Below are 13,530 nucleotides of genomic sequence, written 5' to 3'. Positions count from 1 at the left end.
TAGTGGTATCAGTCGACCGCGTGTTCTGAGGTAGAAGAAGACTTCTTTATTTCTTTTTAGCTTTTGTAGTCTGCTTTTTATTTAGAATAATTGGTCTTGTTTTGACCATCTTCTTTTTGTTTGAACTTGGCCGGTTGGTCGCTTTACTATGGAAATTTCAGTCTTTATTTTTTCAACTTCAATTTGCACATTGTCTTGTGAACTGCTTGAGTAACCGGTTAGTGTCCTGCTGTGTATTTCCTTTGGGATTTCGGCAAAAGCCAAGGTCCCCCTTGAGGGACTCCGGGCGTATTCTGCATTTTTCCAGAAAACGCTTTAAGACGCTTCTGGTCGTTACCCTGCGTCTCCCTTAGGACGCTGCTTATGGACAGCTGTCTGACTATCCTGCCCCCCTTAGGAAACAGATAGGAACCTGGATACCTCCCTTAGGAAATTCCTGGCGCACCCTGCAACCCCCTTAGGATGCTGCTTTGTGGGCTGCGTCTCCCGAAGGACGCTTTTGGTCGTCGCCCTGCGTCTCCCGAAGGACGCTTTTTATGGACAACTTTTTGACTATCCTGCCTCCCTTAGGAAACGGATAGGAACCTGGATATTTCCCGCAGAGAGCATGGTGACCCCCTTTTAAGAAACTCCTGGCGCACCCTGCGTCTCCCTTAGGACGCTGTTTTGCAGGCTGCGTCTCCCGAAGGACGCTTTTGGTCGTTGCCCTGCGTCTCCCTTAGGACGCTTTTTATGGGCAACTGTTTGGCTATCCTGCCCCCCTTAGGGAACGGATAGGAACCTGGATACCTCCCTTAGGAAATTCCTGGCGCACCCTGCGTCTCCCTTAGGACGCTTCTTTGCGGGCTGCGTCTCCCGAAGGACGCTTTTGGTCGTCGTCCTGCGTCTCCCTTAGGATGCTTTTTATGGGCAACTGTTTGGCTATCCTGCCTCCCTTAGGAAACGGATAGGAACCTGGATACCTCCCTTAGGAAATTCCTGGCGCACCCTGCGTCTCCCTTAGGACGCTTCTTTGCGGGCTGCGTCTCCCGAAGGACGCTTCTAGTTGTTGCCCTGCGTCTCCCGAAGGACGCTACTTATGGGCAACTGTCTTTTGTTGTGGCACATTCTGAAATTTGCAGTAGTTGCTTCTCTTCTTCAGAATTGTGCAGTACTCAATCATCTGCTGGGGACTGAGCAGGTAGAGGAAGCTTCATGGATAGTATCTTTGGAGATGGTAGGCATTCCATTGTCGCGGAATCTCCTTCCCTTTCCATGGTGTCAAGCGTATAGCTTCCTCTGCCCCCGGACCGGCTGATTATGTAAGGGCCTTCCCAATTGGGTTTCATCTTTTTAGATCCTGTCTTTGTGCAGTGATGAAGGCCTTTCTTAGGACAAGGTCGCCTGGTTGAAATTGTCTGATCTTGGCTTTTTTGTCGTAGTAAGACTTTAACCGCTGTTGATAGGAGGCGACTCGGACAATGGCCTTCTCGCGCTCGCCTTCAAGTAAGTCAAGGTTGAGTCTCATCTACTCGGAGTTCTGCTCAATACTGCCCACTTCGATGCCTATTGAGGGGACAGTGATGTGAGGAAGAATGATCGCTTCCGTTCCATAGGCAAGGGAAAACGGGGTTTCACCAGTTGATCTTCGCTTAATGGTGCGATAAGCCCATAGTACGCCAGGGAGCTCATCTACCCATTTTCCTTCGGCGCCTTCTAATCTTTTCTTTAGACAGTCCAATATTATTTTATTGGATGCCTCGGCCTGGCCGTTGCCTTGAGGATATCTTGGGGTAGATAGATGCTGCTTGATGCCGTACTTTTTGAAGAAGGCAGTGATCTGCTTGCCGATGAATTGCGAGCCATTGTCGGTAACTAGTGATTGTGGGTAGCCAAACCGGCAGATAATGTTTCTCCAGATAAATCGTTCCACATCATCTTCTTTAGTAGAGGATAGAGCTTCGGCCTCGATCCATTTAGTAAAGTAATCAGTGGCGACGATCATCATTTCTTTCTTGGCAGGTGCCGTTGGCATGGGGCCTACTAAGTCGATGACCCATTGTATGAAAGGCCATGGACTGTTCTGCGGATGGTAGATTTCGGCAGGCAGATTAGGAACTGGTTTGTACCGTTGGCAGCGATCACATCTTTTGACATATTCAGTGGAGTCATGGCGCATAGTAGGCCAGAAATAGCCTACGTTTAGAGCCTTCTGGGCGAGTGACCTGCCCCCAGAGTGGTTGCCACACTCGCCGTCATGAATTTTGCAAAGGACCTCAAGTGTTTGAGGGTACTTTATGCAAGTGAGATGAGGGCCGGAGTATGATCTGCGAATGAGCTTGTCGCCCTGCATGTAATATCTCGCGGCTTTCTGTTGGACCTTCCTAGCTTCGGACTTATCCGTTGGCAGATTTCCATTCACTAGGTAGTTGATGATGGGGTCTTGCCAGCTGGGGTCTTCATCGATCTGCATTGAGTCGATTGGCTCTATTTCTTCGATGCTTGGTCGGTCAAGGTGTTCAACTGGGATGGAGCGTCTGAACTGGGTGTCCAGTGCTGATCCTAGGCTTGCCAACGCATCTGCATGAGTGTTCTCTGTCCGTGGAACTTGTTGGATGGTGAAAGTAGGAAATTCTTTCAGAAGTCCTTGGACTTTGTCGAGGTACTGGATCATTCTTGGATGCTTTGCCCTATACTCGCCTGAGGCTTGATTCGTGATCAGCTGGGAGTCTGAGTAGATGGCTAATCTCTTGATCGTCAGTTCTTTTGCTAGGCGCAGTCCTGCGAGCAATGCCTCATATTCTGCCTCGTTGTTTGACGCAGAAAAGCCTAGTGTGATGGCTTGTTCCAACAAGGTTCCGTCTGGGGTGATTATGACGACGCCTGCCCCTGATCCTTTATGATTTGATGCTCCGTCTACATGCAATTGCCACATGTCGTTAGGTAGGTTTGAATCGGCAGGGGAGGTGTCGTCTGCTTTTTCCTTGCTTTTCGTGACCATCTTCTCTTCTTCGGCTGTCGGAGTAAACTCTACAACAAAATCTGCTAAAGCTTGGGCTTTTATAGCAGTCTTCGGCCGGTAGAGGAGGTCGTATTGACTGAGTTCGATAGCCCATTTCATGAGTCGCTGAGAAGCGTCGGGGCTGTGGAGGATCGATCTCAAAGGAAATTCTGTTATGACAATTATCCGGTGTGCTTGGTAGTAGGGCCTTAGTTTTCTCGCGGAAACTACAAGCGAAAAAATGAGCTTCTCCATTTTCGGATAGCGAGTCTCTGCATCAAGGAGAGCTTTTGAAGTGTAGAATACCGGATGTTGTGCCCCCAGCTCTTCTCGGATGAGAGCTGAGCTGACAGCTGAGTCGGACACCGCCAGGTAGATGTACAAGTCTTCGCCTGGTATCGGTTTTGAGAGTAAGGGAGGTGAAGTGAGGTAGGTTTTCAAGTTTTGAAAAGCTACTTCACACTCGTCATCCCACTTGTCCCTATGTCCTTTCTTCAAGGCTTTAAAAAATGGCCTGCACTTGTCGGTAGATTTTGAGAGGAATCGGTTGAGGGCTGCCGCCCTACCCGTTAGACTTTGTATCTCCTTTGTTGTGGCAGGTGACTTCATGTCGAGTATAGCCTTGATTTGATTTGGATGTGCTTCAATTCCTCTTTGGGTGACTAAGTATCCCAGGAATCGGCCGGTCGAGACTCCAAACGTGCATTTGCTCGGGTTCAACTTCATGTTGTATTTTCGGAGTAGGCTGAATGCCTCGGCAAGGTTCTTGATGTGGTCTGCTCGCTCGGGAGCCTTGACTAGCATGTCGTCTACGTAGACCTCCATAGTCTTGCCGATTTGCTCCTTGAAAATTTTGTTCACCAGCCTTTGGTAAGTTGCTCCGGCGTTCTTCAGCCCAAAGGGCATGACTTTGTAGCAGTATGTACCTCTTTCGATGATGAAAAAGGTTTTAGCCTTGTCATCTTCATGCATCATGATTTGGTTGTAGCCGGAGTAGGCGTCCATGAAGCTTAGCAGTTGGTTGCCGGAAGTTGAATCGACGAGCTGATCAATTCTAGGCAGTGGAAAGTTGTCTTTAGGGCATGCCTTGTTGAGGTCGGTGTAATCGACGCACACTCTCCACAAGCCTTTATCTTTCTTTGCCACTAGAACAATGTTCGCCAGCCATTCTGCGTAGGAGACTTCTTCGATGAAACCAGCAGCTAGAAGCTTATCGATCTCGGTTTCAATGATGGCAACCCGCTCGGGGGCGAAGTTGCGTCTCTTCTGCGCCACAGGTTTGATGGCTGGGTTGACGTGTAGGCGATGGCAGATGATCTGGGGATCGATGCCAGGCATGTCGGATGGCGACCATGCAAATACGTCTTTGTTGTTCCGGAGGAAGGCTGCAAGCTCTATCTTTTCCTCATGGCTTAGGCGCGAGCCGATCCGCGCTTTTCTCTCTGGCTTGTCAGGATCAAGGGGTACTAGCTCAACGTCCTCTTCGGGCTTCCATCCTTCTTCAGGAGAGACCTCCGGACGGATTCCCTCGACTTGGTCCTGATTCTTTGATTGCTATTGGGGAGTAGCTATTCCCTTTCCTTTCTGGTCTGCTCGGCCGTCAGGAACGGGATCTGCTTTTTCCTCTGCTTGTTCTACTCCCTTTAGATCTGCCTGATTCACAGGAGGAACTGTGTTTGCTTGCTTTTCTTCAGCTCTTGAGCTGAGCATTTTCTTGCCATTGCTTGATCGCTGTTGATCTGGCCGATACCGCCCCCAGGGATTGGGTAGCGAATCTTCTGATGTGTGGCAGAGGTGATGGCGTTGATCTGGCCGATCCATGGTCTGCCTAGAATGCCATTGTAGGGTGAGATCTCATCAATGACCATGAACGTTTGCGAGCTGATTACAGGTGGAGAGTAGACGTCGAGATCTATCGTGCCCACGGTAACCGTCGTTGCGCCATTGAAACCAGTCAGGGACTTGGCTGATTTATTGATCTTTGCCTCTAAGCCCATCTGTTGGACGACTGCCAATTGTAGGATGTTGGCTGCACTGCCCTCATCTGCATGGACTCGGTCGACCATGGCCTGAGCGATTTGAATGCTGATGACAAGGGCGTCGTTGTGCGGTAGATCCAGGCTGATTAAGTCTTTCTTTTGGAAGCCGATCACGGGATCGTCTTCTGCCAGTGAGAGGCTAGTTGAGACTTGGGAGATCATAGTAGCCTGTTTGATCTTCCTCTTCTTTTCTTTGTTGGTCAGTCCGGACTTCTCAGAGTCGGCTAGGATTGTGTTAATCCTTATGACCTTCTGGGGTGGCTCCTTGGCGGTATCGCGGTCTTCTATATGCTGGATGGCCTGCTTCGCGATGAACTCCGTGCAATGACCTTCTCTCACAAGTTCTTCGAGATGTGCTTTCCAAGCAAAGCAATTATTCGTATTGTGCCCATGTGTCGCATGGAAGGCACAATATTTTCTGGTATCCCTCTTGTCTGGATCTCCTTTCAAGGGTGGCGGTCTTTTTACCCAAGGTTTGTTCTTCACTTGGGCTAAAATTTGATGTATGGGGATAGAGAACTTGGTGTAGTTCTCTTTCGTCGCAGCTTCTCTTTGTGGACGTGGCCTGCCTTTGTCTTTGTCCCTGCTGCCAAGCCTGTCGCCTCTTTGTTCTGCCCGTTTAGCCGGTCGGTCTTCCTGCTCAGTGGACTTCTTCGCGGCGATTCGATCGTCATCCCAGAGTGCGTAGCGTTCTGCGGTCGCGAAGACCTCTGCAAGAGTCTGGCTGGGAGTGATAGTCAGCTCGCGGTATAAGTCATGTTCTGCTGGAAGACCTTTCTTGAATGCAGAGGATGCGATTTGGTCATCGCACCCTACGATGTTGGCCTTTTCTGCTTTGAACCTCTTGATGTAATCTCGAAGGGATTCCTCGGGCTTCTTGCGCAGGTTGAACAGATGGTCAGGGTTCTTCTTGATCGTCCGATAAGAAGTGTATTCTTTAGTGAAGACGTAAGTAAGCTCCTTGAAGCTGTTGATCGACCCGGATGGCAGGGTATGGAACCAATCCTGAGCTGCTCCTCGCAAAGTCATTGCAAACACCTTGCACATTAGCGCGTCTTCGGTTTTGTAGAGGATCATAAGGCTCTTGAAATGCTTCAGATGACTTTCGGGGTCGGAATCGCCTTTGAAGCATGTGAAAGAGGGCGTTGAGAATCTTTTTGGGGGAGCAGCCTGCTCGATTTTGGCAGTGAAAGGTGAGGAGTTTGCTTGGTCTACCTCAATGCGTAGTGCATCTTCGAAATTTCTGCCAATCTTTAAGTCTCGAAGTCGGTTATTCACAAGCTTCTCAACGTCTTCTGCACGCATGGCTAGTCGGTCATGTTGATGACCTTCGTGATTTAGACGATGCTGATTGACTTCGTCATTGGCTTGCGAGGGTCGACCTTCTCGATTGCGCTGTCTAGGCGGCGTGTTGGTGGACTGCGCTTGTGAAGGATTTCCAGTAGTTTGGCGACGAGAATTGGTTCTTCGAGAGCGAGTAGCGGAGCGCCTTTCTTCACGGTCCTCATTGTGATGATTGTCGAGTTGGCCTCCCTGGGGGACTATCCTTTCGTGAATGTTTCTCTGTGAGTGAGCAGCAGAGCGCCTTTCTTCTCGATCCTCGTCTCGATGGCCGTCAAGTTGACCTCCTTGGGAGCCTAGCCTTTCCTGAACGTCTTCCTGCGGGCCCAGGCGAGCGTGGATGTCAGGTATTGGGCCCAGCCTATCGCGCACGTTGGTCCTTAAATTCAATCGAGGTGGGAAACTTCGTCTGCTCTGAGTGTGGCTTGCGGATGCTTGCGACATGTCCGCGAGCTCATCTCGTTGTTGCGCATTTCCTTGTCTACTTACTCCTGCTCGACCTGCTTGGTTCCCACCGAACTGCCTATCGGCGGGTTCGTTTATCCTTCTCTCTTCGCCCTGTTGTCCAAGGCCAAGGTTTTGAGCCAAGTTTATTTGATTGAGGAATTGCCTCATCAAATTGTTTTGGTCGTCCATTCTCTGAGTTAGCTGGTCAACTCTCAGATTAAGGTCTACTTGACTTCGTGGATCGGGAGGAGAGAAATGTGTAGAGCCCAATTGCACACGGGCTAGGTTTTCGTTGGATGTGTGCGTGGGAGCATGCGTCGAGCGTGGAGGCAATGGAGGGAATGGTTGAAGTTGCCCCAAGATTGGGCCAAAGTCGGCGGTGGTAGTGAGCCCAATTGGATGTGAGGTTCCACCATGCTCAACGGTGGTGCTATGAAGGTGGCTAGGTCCGGCCATGGGGCCTTGAGATGGTACGATGGCGGTGGAGGCCGGTGCGGTGGTCCTCACTGCGAGTCCAGCAGGTGGCACGGTGGTTCTAGTCACAAGGGGTGGCTGTTGAGGGTTCATGGCGGCGAGAGGTGGTGGGGCCGCCATGTCGATCGCGGGATCGTGGGAGGAGTAGCTTTGGGCCGTCACGGATTGAGCCATAGCGGCGGTTTTGCTCCTCGTGCGCTTGCTTCCAACCATGGTTGTTTGGAAGGCTTCAGTGGATTGGAAAATAGGAGGAACGGATTCCTTGAGCACGCGTTGAGTATAACTCGCACTCTCAATGAAAGCACCAAATGTTTGTGCAAATAATCTCACGGGAGAATATTCGCTTCTAGATCCTTCAACCTTCGATCTTCCTTCTCTCTCTTCCTCGATTCCTGTAAAAAAGACTGGAGTAAATAGACCACACCCGGGGGGTGTTGGCCAAAGGCCCTCCGATGCCTAAGTTAGTTCGAGTGTTTGTAGGAAAACAATAGCTAAGCAAAGGGTACGGAGTTTTATGTAGGGTGTAAACCGGGTGGCCGGAGCCGTGTGTGGTGGCCGGAGCCGTGGGGAGAAAATATGGAGAGTGGAGAGGGAGAGAGAGCTTCGGGTATTTCTCGGGTATAAGGAGTAGGTTTAGATGTACCTTGAATGATGAATGAGGTCGTCTATTTATAGGAGCCTCGGGGCTAGGGTTTCGTAGGAATGGGCCTGATAATATCTGAATTAAATAGACATTATCTCTTAAGAAGATAATATCTGATTTAAATGATATTATCTTCTCTTTATTGTGATAATATCTTAATTAATGATATTATCTCTTTAAATAAAGATAATATCATATTAATTAAGATATTTATCCCAATTAATTAATTAGCCAGATAAACTGATTTAATTAATTAATTAAAGAGATAATCTTCTTTTCCACGTGGCGTGCCCTGATTGGAGACGAAAATATATGCTCCCACAATAACAAAAAAGCTTTTAACTTCTTTTAAATTAGAAAACTACTATTGATTTCTTAAAACAAACCCAACCCCAAAAACTCATAAAAAAGCTCAAAGCACTCAATAGGGTATCAAAGTAATTTAATAATCAAAATTGAATTCAATAGGGCTAGCTGTCATTTTTTGGGTTTGTTTGAGTTTGTTTATAAAAATTAAATGGTGTCAGATTTATCTATATTATTAGTGCTAAGAATGAGTATATGACTAAATATCTCAAATATTTACATAGTCGACCTAAGCTTCACACATATAAAGGACGATCATGTTCCAAACACATAACTCATAACCTGACGTTGCGAGAAACACAATAAACAAAAATGTGTCTAAACTCTAAATTGGAAGGACAAACTTGAGCATATGAAATCCACCAGAAAATAGAGAAAAGTCTCTAAACTTAATTAATAATATGATAAAATATTATTAATACAACGCCACAAGGTTGTGTAAATAGTAAGTTAACTGACAATAAAATATTAAAAATTCTAATCATAAAATAATATAAAAAATAATATCCTAATAGAATATTTATTCTAGAAATACAAATAAAAATGTAAATATAAATCTTGTGAGAAGTCAGTTTTGCTTGTTGCTCAAGCAACTCGAAAATCTAAACAATATGATTTGCTTCTTTTTTGGGCTCTATAATTGATGCTCAACCTATTTTTCCCGACACTCAGTTGTTTTCATCTTTCTTGTGCTTGTGTTGTTAATTTTGTTAATTTATTGATTAGTATTAATTAAAATCGAGTGATCTGTTGTTGTTTATTTGTTTATTTTATTTTATTTTATTTCCAACTGTACTTCGGCCTGTCTAGCACTTGAATGAACACTATTACGGATTGGGTGTCGGCTTAGTTGAAATGTTGATGATTATCAGCATGAGAAGCTTAAATTTAGCACTTGTAAGCTAGTCAGATAACTTAATCCAAGGATATGATTCCACATCTGTTTGTCTTAAACAAAAAGAAACGATTTTTCTTGTATTCCCCGGCATCACACAAAAGCAGACAAATTAAGAGAACGAAACAGCTACTATTTGCCACTCTAGGTAAGAAAAAAAAACCATATATAATTCAAAGGAAGATCTAAAATTGGATTTCTATGAACCATTGTGATCAGAAAAATTAAAGATGTGTTTTAATTTGGGATACAAATTCAATAAGCAGAAGGATGATGGCAGAAATGGGGAGGAGGAAAGTAAGGGCTTGTTGCTGAAGGAGATGGACAGATGGAAGCAGAAGCAGGAAGAGATGCATAATCAAGGAGATGCAACAGTGCAGCTCTCCAATCCCCCAACATCCAGTCGATGAACTTTGATTTTGTATGAATTTGAAGTAAGTGCATGGTTCTATTATATTGATCATCATAATTTTAAGAGTGAAAAGTTGCAACCGTGAAGCAATGTCTCCAATTCAAATGGGTGTACTTGAAGGGTTACATACCATTTGAAGAGGCACATATGTTTTTAATTATATAAAGGGGATATTATCTGCAGATTTAATAAAGAACAACACATATATATATATATATATATATGTTTATACATGCAGAAAGATAGCAATATGCCTTGAAACATTAAACTCTTCCAGAAAATCATAGAAAACACAAATGTTATATCCTTCCATATCTAATAGGATCCCTAATGGTATGTTGGACCTAGGACTTGAAAATGGGATTTCCGTAATATTAAGTTCTGTATATTTGGATGATCCCTAGAACAAGATGTCTGATCAAGAAAATTTGACAATCTCTGTATTTGCGAAATTGTAAGGCAAGTGATCTTATCTTAATAGAATGAGTCCCAATTAATGCTCTCCAAGTCTCTCAACAAAGGGTAAGTCTTGCCTACGTGCATATTTTTTCTCTCCTTAGTTTTTTTTTATATACAAGTGATATTGAAAGTAGGGGATTCGAACATAGAACTTCAGGCATAGAAATAATGACCCTTAATCACTTGAGATGGAATCCCTACTCTCTTCTCCTAGTTCTATTATATATAAAAAAAATAAAATAAAAAATAAAAAAAGAACTAAGGAAAAAGAGAAAAAATAAAGAACTCAGCTTCACTGCATGTTTTAGTGGTTAATGAAAGAAGATTTTGGGCCGGCGATGGTGAAAATATATTGGTTGGCCCTTGTTGGTGAAAAACTCTTAATGTTGGACCTGAAATTTGTTGGAAAAACAAATTAACAAATTACTTAGTGGCTGCCACCATTTGCCCATTGAACCGTGGAAAAAATGCACAAATTAAAAGAATAGAAAAGTTGATATAGATTCAAATTCTCATTGATAAGTTGGTTTTAATTCTCGAAGTTGGTGATTTTGATACAAGTCCTTTGACTTTTGTGCCACATAGGATTGCATTCCTTTTAAAATATTTTTTGATGTAATCCTTTTCTTTTTATTTTAAATTATTTTTTGTTCCAATGTTACCTCTTATGCCTTGAATCGAGTAACTATAATTTATGTGATAATTACAGGAAAGAATTGTTTGTGAACATAATTAATTAACAATTAAGTGCGTATGACCATAATGATTTTGGTATATTAATTACATTGGCTTTTTTATTGTTTACGACCTCTTTATTAGGTAAATTGAAGAAACCAAAAAAAAACGTATATCGAAAATAACAAAATACCTATATGTCAGGTAGATTATATATTATCTCATATTTCCCCTAATAATCAGGTACAATCTTATATTTACCTAGTAAGTTATGTAAATAATCTCACATTTACCTAGTAATTAGGTACATAATCTTATATTTACCTAGTAACTAGGTACATTAGAACATTCTACCTATATATATATATATATATTTATATACAACACATTTTCAGATCCTCTGCTCTAATTTTCTCTGTCATGATATGCTTTACTTTTGTTATTCATACGATACCTCATTAAAATTTAATCTAATGGATTTACAAGTTGACACTTCATCCTAAAACAAAAAATCCAATTTACTCCTAATTGAAAAAGGAAAAAAAACCCTAACACCCAACTAACGGGATGGTTAACATCCAAAGTTGTTTTTTTTTTTCCTCCTTCTTGCTTCAGTGTCCTCTTCTCTTTTTTGGGTTCTTCCTTACGTTCTGGTTTTTTTTCCCCTCTTCATGTCTCTGCCCCAAAATATATTTTATGGAGTATAATTGGCCGAATCCAATCATCACCAGACAAAAGCTTTGAGTTTGTTTGATTGATAGGAAGTAAATTGAAATACATCTGTATTTTGTGTACGTACTATACTTGCCCAGGTCGAAGCAGCAGTTCTCCAATACCAGAACCAAAGACTTCTTCCGCAAGTAGACAAACAGAAGCATGATTTGGAAGATCTTGAAGCGAAAATTAAGGAACTAAAGGATCAGCAAGGTTCTTATGATGAAATGCTAATCACAGTGAATCAAATATGGAATCATGGGGAGACTTTGGAAAAGCCCAAAGGAGAGAGAAAATTTTTAAAAGAAGCCAAAATGGACAAAATTGCCCTTATTTATTTTTTGATTTCCTAAGGAATCATTTACATTTGCATGTCTTTTGTTTGAAAGTTGAGAGGTTTTTCTGTCTTTTTTGAAAAAGCTTTGGCTTTTTCCAAAAGTGAAAGTTTTTTTATGGGTAAAACCTAAATTTACTTTCTTTTTAAATTCCTACCTAGTTGGTTGATTATTAAATTCTTCTTGGACTATGTGCTGGAGGAAGCCAAAATGCTTTACAAATTTTAGATGGCACTGATTATTCCTGAGGGTTTTCTTTTTAGGCCTGTAAGTTTAAAAATCCATCCAGTCCTTCACTGTGAGCCATCGGTAATTACAATCAAACAAACTCAAAGCTTTTGTCTGGTGGTGATTGGATCCAGCCAATTATACTCCATAAAATTGATTTTGGGCAGAGACGGGAAAAAACCCAGAACGTAAGGAAGAACCCAAAAAAGAGAACAGGACCCTGAAGCAAGAAGGAGAAAAAGAACAACTTTGGACGTTAACTATCCCGTTAGTTGGGTGTTAGGATTTTTTTAATTTTTTTAATTAGGAGTAAATTGGATTTTATTTTAAGATGATGTGTCAATTTATAAATCCATTAGATTAAATTTTAATGAGGTGTCATATGTATAACAAAGTAAAGCAGATTATGGCAGAGAAAATCAGAGCAGAGGATCCGAATCCTGTTTACCTTATGCATAGGTACATAATTTCATGTAGGTATTTGCCTCATCAATTAGTATAATATGTGGGTCTTTACTTTTATTGATTAAATTGTATTTTATCCATATAATATGTAAATACTCACAAGGAAAAACTTTAAAATTTAAAATCTAAAATTCAATTACAATGAAATAATGCATTAAATTTGGATTTTCAATGTGTTTTCTTATTTACCTCAAAAGGTAAAATTGACACAACAAAAAAAGTAATAAAAGTTAAAGGACCTGCATTGGGAACCAAAATGGTGAGGACTTAGCCTAATGACAAGTAATCATTTGGACCTAGATCTAAGAAGCCCAAATACTTAAGATGTCGTGCAAGTTCTTATTATTAGTCATACCACAATAAATTTGATGCCTAAACCTCTATACTCCAAGGATAAGGAGATATATACAGTAACAATTACTTTCTTTAATTATCGAAACGAATTTAACTCAGCTTAATTTCAATTTTAAACCTAAACCATTAGCAATCATTTGTAGGAAATCCATCTGCCATATGTAACAAATGACTAATATCAACTATTAGATGATTAGATGTGGTACATGGCTTCAGGTTTCTTTTATATTAGTTAAAAATGCGGTGCATGCACCCTTCACCCTGCATAAGACCTTCTAGGAGCAAGGGAAGTTTGCCATTCAGCATTCAATGGTAGCTAGCTAGGTCTTTGATAAGAGAGAAATGGAGACCAAAATCTTTAGGTCTGCAATGGTGTCTTGTTTGGTGCTGGGATTGCTCACTGGCCAGTCCACAGCATTGTTCCAGGGCTGCTATCTTGTTTGTTTTGCTGGATGCATTCATAAACCACCCAAAAACCTTCTCACTTGCACTGTCAAATGTGCGAAAAAGTGCTTCGGCTTACATTCTTCTCTGGGTATCCAAACAGACCCAAAGCACTTCTGCAAGCTTGGTTGTGCTGCCTCTTTGTGTGCCAACATCTTCATAGTAGAAAACCCTCGTAAATTCTCTCTTTCTTCTAACTTTTATGTGTGTGTTTTAGACTCAAAATTTCTGTTGCGCAATTTATAAATAACTCCTTTAT

This window comes from Prunus persica, chromosome G6 (assembly GCF_000346465.2).
Source record: "Prunus persica cultivar Lovell chromosome G6, Prunus_persica_NCBIv2, whole genome shotgun sequence".
Classification (NCBI taxonomy): domain Eukaryota; kingdom Viridiplantae; phylum Streptophyta; class Magnoliopsida; order Rosales; family Rosaceae; genus Prunus; species Prunus persica.
Note: the sequence above shows the minus strand (reverse complement) of the source record.